Source organism: Bison bison, unplaced genomic scaffold, assembly GCF_000754665.1.
Source record: "Bison bison bison isolate TAMUID 2011002044 unplaced genomic scaffold, Bison_UMD1.0 scf7180017864277, whole genome shotgun sequence".
Lineage (NCBI taxonomy): Eukaryota > Metazoa > Chordata > Mammalia > Artiodactyla > Bovidae > Bison > Bison bison.
Window position 1 is genome coordinate 1,437,732 of NW_011494849.1, and position 8,743 is coordinate 1,446,474.

Sequence of the window (8,743 nt, forward strand, 5' to 3'; positions counted from 1 at the left end):
AGGCTCCTCTGTCCCTGGGATTCTCCAGGCAAGAACACTGGAGTGGGTTTCCATTTCCTTCTCCAATGCAGGAAAGTGAAAAGTGAAAGTGAAGTCGCTCAGTCGTGTCCGACTCTTTGCGACCCCATGGACTACAGCTCACCAGGCTCCTCCATCCATGGGATTTTCCAGGCAAGAGTACTGGAGTGGGGTGCCATTGCCTTCTCCGTTATACATGTATAGATAGGTATATTTATAAATAAATCACTTTGCTGTGCACTTGAAACGAACCCATTGCAAATTAACTGTGCTTCAATTAAAAAAAAAAAAAAAGCAATATTTAAAACCTCACCAACATTTGTATGGTTATGGAGTCTTGTGTGTTGGCTTTTGTAAAAACAACGTGGTGGATGCATGTTGATGTATGGCAAAATCAATACAATATTGTAATTAGCCTCTAATTAAAATAAATAAATTTAAATTTTAAAAATCCCATTTTTTTAATTAGTAAAATCAAGTATTAATGTTGTTCTTCATAAAAACCAAGTGCTTAAAGTTAACTTCAGAAAACTGGGAGTACCTATAATGCTCCTCTATATACATGGTGAATACCAGGTCATCCTATATTGTTAATAACTATAAATCTAAGCTTGTCTGACTACAACACAGAAGCCCATGTTACTTATCACAGATGTCACTTTCTTAGACTCAATGATTAACTGGAGCTATTTATTCCATAATTTGAACATGTTTGAACATGGTACTTGGGTAATGGCATTTAGTAAATTGTGCATAATTATCTCAAATTCATAGGAAACAGCACTTTTTCTCACAATGTCTAAGCCTGGAAGATGATAGAATCAACATTTAATCTATTAAAATGGTCTTTTGAAATTTCTGGTGAGAATTAAACCATTCAACAAATCAAGGCTAAATGATATGTGGTTTATTATGATGAGGAGATAAGAGGAGATGAGAGTAATCCAAGGGCAGTGAATAGAAAAGTCTTGAGTACATGTTGTTTCTACTCTAAGACCAAAGGGAAGATTTGAAGATGAAAAATAAGACCAATGATTGTGTTTTAGGGGGCTGTATCAGAGGCTCAATAGAGGAATGAGAAAAGTAATGCTGCATGAATAATAAATTTTCAACAGAAAACTTGGAAGGTGTCAGAACTGAAGAAGGATGTGTAGGCTGTATGGAATCTCAGTGAGTGAAGTTTTGCTGGTTGTAAGTTTAAATCTCCTTTAGAAATTCCTTTTCACTCATTCCCAATAATCTCTCCTGAGGAACAACTGCCATGTAACTACTTTTGATTCATTAAAAAAAAAAATCACATTAAGTACAGTTATGTTTCTCCATGGCAAAACTAATACAATATTGTAAAGTTAAAAAATAAAATAAATAAATATATTTTTTAAAAAAGTTAAGGAGACAAAATGTCTGGATCTGGTGTATAAGGATACATTGTTTTAATATGGAATTTTTATTTGGTTAAAATTTTAGGAGGCATTAAGTGAGTAAAGTGAGTTCACTATTGTTGAAGGCCAACTATGAGGCATACATTTTGACAGGTTCTTTACAAACTTTAACTCTCTTATCGTAGGGACAGGTATTAGTTGATTGAGTTTCAGTCCATTGTATCCAAGAGGGAAATGAAACTCAATAAAGTTAAGCAAGAATATGAAGTCTCTTAGAGTTGGATTCCTTTATTCACTCCACTTCACAGAACTCCTCCTGTCATGAGGCGAAAACATCAAAACATGGATCTGACCACTGGCCACATTGTGAAAACTGTCACTGAGGCATTACTCTTTTTTTGGGAGGGAGGGGTTCAGTTTCTCTTTCTTATTCTCCATTTACCAGGCTACTTACACTCTCTTGACCCCTCTCTCTTGCTCGTGTTCATGCTCAGTCACTAAAGCATGACCCCTCCAATGTCAAGGAAAAATCATCTGATGATCTCTTTTCTGCACATATATTACCTTCATGGGCATCATGAAAAATGTACTCAAGAAATGGAATTCAAATGTCTGAGTTTCAAAGGAAGTGCCACTTGGGTGAAAGAGATGCTTAGTTGAAAACAAGGAACTCAGTCATTGAGGAGATTGACATTCTGTTTGAACATGAGATTAGCACCTTGAATAGTTAAGTAAGTACTATGTCCATAGGGCTTTTCACATTGCTATGCCATAGTGTTAACATGTATTACTGGAAAGAAAAATGGCTTAATGAGAAATTCACTTTCATAAATTTTGACTTATTTAGTTTATCCCCACATAATTGTTCTGTTTATTCAATGAGACAGAGAGTTATGAGACCTGGGTATACCTGTTGAAGATAAAGGGTTATTTTTATGTGAAAATAAGATTCCAGAGAAATAGATGGATAATAATCATGTAAAAATAAAAAAATTTAATATTTTTAGTAATGGGTAAGATGAAAAATATTTTTTTTTTTTGTGTGTGTATCAGAGTTTTATTAAAGTATGAAAGTGAAAGAAACTGAAGTCGCTCAGTCGTGTCCAACTCTTTGCAACCCCATGGACTGTAGCCTACCAGGCTCCTCTGTCCATGGAATTTTCCAGGCCAGAACACTGGAGTGGGTTGCCATTTGCTTCTCCAGGGGATCTTCCCGACCTAGGGATCAAACCCAGGTTTCCTGCATTGCTGGCAGACGCTTTACCATCTGAGCCACCAGGGAAGCCCTGAAAAGGGACAGAGAACCCTTCGGACATAGAATCAGAAGCGGGCGGAGAGTGCCCCCCTGCAAGTCTTACCAAGGCCTTGTATACTCTTATCAGACCCACTCTCACAACATGCATCTTAAATTAACAAGGTTAGAACTAACAATAGAAAGCTCTTACCAGACCCACTCCCACAGTATACAAGTTTCAAGATAACAAGATTAGTCAGAAGGTTCAGTTCAGTTCAGTTCATTTGCTCAGTCGTGTCCAACTCTTTGTGACCCCATGGACTGCAGCACACCAGGCTGTCCATCACCAACTCCCAGAGTTCACTCAAACTCATGTCTGTTGAGTCCGTGATGCCAGCTAACAATCTCATCCTCTGTCGTCCCCTTCTCCTCCTGCCTTCAATCTTTCCCAGCATCAGGGTCATTTCCAATGAGTCAGCTCTTTGCGTTAGGTGGCCAAAGTATTGGAGTTTCAGCTTCAGCATCAGTCCTTCCAATGAACACCTGGGACTGATCTCCTTTAGGATGGACTGTTTGGATCTCCTTGCAGTCCAAGGGACTCTCAAGAGTCTTCTCCAACACCACAGTTCAAAAGCATCAATTCTTCACCCATCAGCTTTCTTTATAGTCCAATTCTCAAATCCATACATGATTACTGGAAAAACCATAGTCTTAACTAGACAGACCTTTGTTGGCAAAGTAATGTCTCTGCTTTTTAATACGCTGTCTAGGTTGGTCATAACTTTCCTTCCAAGGAGTAAGCGTCTTTTAATTTCATGGCTGCAGTCACCATCTGCAGTGATTTTGGAGCCTCCCCAAAAATGAAATCTGTCACTTCTTCCAATTTTCCCCCTTCTATTTACTTGAAGTGTTGGAACTGGGTGCCATGATCTTAGCTTTTTATTGTTGAGTTTTATTTTTAAAAATATTTTTAAAGAGTGTGATAAGGTGAGACTAGCTGGATATAGATCTGTGTAGTTGTTTGCAACACAGCAAGAGTTTCGGTTTGGTCTGAGTTTGAATAATCACATTATGTCAATTTCTTTTATTTTTTTAGGTTTTTTTTTTTTTTTTTCCCTAATGTGTATTTGAAATGTGTGCAATATCTCTTACCACAAAGTAAAAGTAATTTCTTTTGGGGTGAACATTTCTTACTGTTTTTATACATAATGCACAGATACACATAAAAACATACATAGGTAATATATTTGTGGTATTGCTATTTTAAATGAGGAGGTGGTTACGAGAATATAATTTCTAAGAAAGGAATTTTAAGGGACAATAGTGGTCATTCCCTTCTCCAGGGGAGCTTCATGACCCAGGGATCAAACCTGGGTCTCCTGTATTGCAGGCATATTCTTTACCATCTGTGCCACAGGGGAAGACTAAAATCCCCCTAAATTGTAGAACTTTGAAAGACAATGAGGATTCTTTTTCAGAGAACCAAAGGCTTGTAGAAAACATATTTCGTATTGGTCACACACAAAATCACATACAGTCCAAGAAGAAATAGAACTCTGAGAGGAACCTGAGTCACACACCTTGCTGATATTGGGAAGAGCCTCCCAGAGAGGTGGAAAAAATATTACAATTCACATTGAAACATAATTACTAGTAACAAACATTTTAGCCAGCTATCCCATGACAAGGACATGGTGCTGACAAGCATTGCATTGTAATCCTCACCTAGCGTTTCAGTGGTGGAACTCAGTCCCACTCATCAACTAGGTGGCATCAGTCTTGGAAAACTCCAGACCAAGCAGCTAGCTGGGCAAGGACACACCCCCGCCCACCTGCCATCAAGATGGCTATCTTAGGACACCTTGATCCCATAGTGGACCTGGGACCCACCCAGGAGATGACCAGCACCAGCCCTGCATCCCTTCTTCCCAATTTTTCAGAGTTTAATATTTCTGTCTCCTAATCTGATGATCTTTACATTTCTCAAGACATTTAATACCATTGTGTCACATCTATCCTCAGGAGAGTTGATGTTGCAAAGGATTTTAAAATGTTCCTCAACCTAAAACTAAGAACTAAATTCTTTCTCATGGCATAACAATTATAGAAAGCATCATTTGAAAGTTTAATTACTTACATTTCTTTTTCACTCATATATTTCTATAAATTTTGAATTACAAAATTCTAGTTTTGATCTTATTTGTTTCAGATGCTTGACACCTTCAGTCAGAAGACCTGATATGTATTCCATGTAAATGGGAAGACTAGAATCCTAAGAGTTATACAGAGCTTTTCCTATCTGAACAATATTTGAACATTGTTTCCATTAGTGGCTCATAAAGTTGCTGCTGGGGGTTTTGTGGTGGCTCAGACAGTAAAGAATCCATCCTCAATGCAGGAGACCCAGGTTTGATCCCTGGATCCGGAAGATCCCCTGGAGAGGGAGTGGCTACCTGCTTCAGTATTCTTGCCTGGGGAATCCCATGGACAGAGTAGCCTGGTGGGTTATGGTCCATGGGGTCGCAAAGAGTTGGATACAACTGAGCAACTAACAGTTTCATTTTTTTTACTTTCCAAGTGTAGGAACCCTGGGCTGAGTAGCACTATGTGGGGCTCAGACACATATACTCCTTTGGGAGAAGCTCTACAACTGGATTTCCCCCCTTAGGTATGTTGCCTGCCTGAGGTATGAGACTTGACTCTACCCTGTATACCCGAGTCCTATTGGTCTTTGTGTAGTTCCTATTTCATGTATTTAGTCATAGAATATCTGCTAGTTTTCTGATTGTTCTCATTAACAGTGACAGAATGGCATTGAAACATGAATAATATCATATATGAAATGAGTCGCCAGTCCAGGTTTGATGCACGATACTAGATGCTTGGGGCTGGTGCACTGGGACGACTCAGAGGGATGGTACGGGAAGGGAGGAGGGAGGAGGGTTCAGGATGGGGAACACATGTATACCTGTGGTGGATTCATATTGATATATGGCAAAACCTTTACAATATTTTAAAGTTAAAAAATAAAATAAAACTGGAAATAGAACTGCCTTATGATCCAGCAATCCCACTGCTGGGCATACACACTGAGGAAACCAGAAGGGAAAGAGACACGTGTACCCCAATGTTCATCGCAGCACTGTTTATAATAGCCAAGACATGGAAGCAACCTAGATGTCCATCAGCAGATGAATGGATAAGAAAGCTGTGGTACATATACACAATGGAGTATTACTCAGCCATTAAAAAGAATACATTTGAATCAGTTCTGATGAGGTGGATAAAACTGGAGCCTATTATACAGAGTGAAGTAAGCCAGAAGGAAAAACATAAATACAGTATACTAACGCATATATATGGAACTTAGAAAGATGGTAACAATAACCCGGTGTACGAGACAGCAAAAGAGACACTGATGTATTGAACAGTCTTATGGACTCTGTGGGAGAGGGAGAGGGTGGGAAGATTTGGGAGAATGGCAATGAAACATGTAAAATATCATGTAGGAAACGAGTTGCCAGTCCAGGTTCGATGCATGACGCTGGATGCTTGGGGCTGGTGTACTGGGACGGCCCAGAGGGATGGTATGGGGAGGGAGGAGGGAGGAGGGTTCGGGATGGGGAACACATGTATACCTGTGGTGGATTCATTTTGATATTTGGCAAAACTAATACAATTATGTAAAGTTTAAAAATAAAATAAAATTAGAGAAAAAAAAAATAATAAATAAATAAATTTTTAAAAAAGTAGTTGAAATTTTAGTGTTCTATGGGAGGATATGAATTCAGTGTCTTCCTATTTCACCATCACAGCCACTTCAACTTGTTTGTCTTGATGCCAGTGTCACATGCTTCATATTACCATAATTTTATAGTATGTTTTAGAATGAAGACCTGTGATCATTTTGGTTATCTCAAGTCCCTTGACATTTCATATGAATTTTAAGATGTATTTTTTTATTTTTGCCAACAAAAATTGTGGGGACTTTTCACACAGATTGTATTGAATCTGTAGATCTTTAGGTCACCTTGATGTCTTAATAATATGAAATATTCTTGTTCTTGAACATTTTTCCATTTATGTACCTTCTCTAACATCTTTTGGTGATGTTTTGGAGTTCTCAGTGTGCAAAGCTTTTGCATCCCTACTTATGTTTACTCAATCATTTTGTTCTTATCATTGTTGTTATAAATGGAATTTTTCTTAATTTTTTTCCCTTCTTTGTATTATTCAGTGATAGTATAGAAATCCAACATCCTTTCTTGGTAAAAATAATTTTTTTCATCAAATTTGGAAGAGAAAGAAAGTATCTCAGCATATTAATATAATAATTAAGATTGTGCTAGACACACAGCTCACGTCATACTCAACATTGAAAGTTTGACAAGTTTTCCATTAAAATCAGGAACAAGATATGAACTAACACTCAGCATAGTATTGGAATAAAAATTCTTGTTGTCTTTAGTGTTTTTACATATAAACCAGTTCATCTCTGAAATAAGATAATTACCTTTTACTTAATTTTACTGCCTGTAAAAGTGCTTCTAATGGAAGCCACTTTCTATCTTTTGGATCTCATCTGAAGCACAACTTTTAGGTTTGGCCATGATTGATTACCTTATTCATGATAGAATGAAATCCTCTTATTTCTATAGGAGCATAATGGGGACTTCAGCCTGAGAGACAGCACCTCAGATAGCTCTGTGAAGCTGTCCAAAGAGATGGGGAGGGGAGGTCATTATACATGTGGTTTAGGTGAAGGGGAGTTCATGCAATCCAGCATGTACTTTTTCAGAAGTTTTCTGCTAGTCACACGGACCAGATTTCACCATGAAGGAACTTAGTGCTTTTCTAGATATGGGGAAAATTTGACTCATAAAATCAGTTCCTGAGAGTATCTAACCATCTGAAAACCTATTCTCAGTTTTCCCCTGAGAATAGAGTGTCTCACGCTCCACCCTGAACTCCATGTAGAGTGTGTTGAATGCAGAAGCGTGTGATTTGATCCTTGTAGAGTAAATGACAAGTGCCCACCACAAGCACCAATTTGTAGTTGATAAGACTGCAAACAGTTTTTTAATCTGTCTCCTTCTTTTTTTGTCAAATCTATTGTAACAATATAAAATCCATGCAAGGGGGAACTTTTATATGATTTCACCCATTTTATTAATTGACATGACCTCACACAGAGCATAGTGTGTGTGAGATTTAGTCAGTAAGTAGTGTCTGACAACTTGAGACCCCATGGAATGTAGCCTGCCAGGATCCTCTGTCCATAGGATTTCCCAGGCTTCTTTTCCAGGGTATCTTCCCAACCCAGGGATGTAACCTGGGTCTCCTGCTTTGCAGGCAAATACTTTACTCAGTGATCTATCAGGGAAGCCCCACCCATAGCATAGTTTATGTACTGAAATAGACACATTAAATTCAATTTAATAATTGGTTACACATTTATATATTAATCTGAAGTGATGGCAAATGTTTATATACTCAACCAAACATCAACGCAGAATGAACTGAGTAATAAAGGAAAAGAAAAAAAAGGCCTTTCCTGGTGGCTCAGATGGTAAAGAATCTGCCTGAAATGAGGGAGACCTGAGTTCGATTCCTGGGTTGGGAAGATCCCCTGGAGGAGGGGATGCAACCCACTCCAGTATTCTTGCCTGGAGAATCCCCACGTACAGAAGAACCTGGCAAGCTGCAGTCCATGGGGTTGCAAAGTCAGACATGACTGAGTGACTAAGCACGCAGGCAAAAAGAAAAAACCTTGCTATGGCAAGTGGGAAAATACATGATAAATTATTCTCCACTGGAATAAAATGTTTGGGCTGATATTTTGTTGTTGATGGCAGTATTCTGAAAATGTAACCATTTTTTTTACCCTTGTCACATTTTTTAACATCAATGTGTGATGTGGTTTGTAGCATATTTATACAGATTTATTTTTTAAATTTAGTTAAAAATCCCAGCGATTTTAATTAAGAATGAATCAGTCTTCAACATATTAATATTTGGTTCTATGATTTAATGTTAAATATTGTAAGGGATAAATTTCCAGTGATCTTCAACTCTATTGGGAAAAAATGATATCCTTTTAAGAATTGAT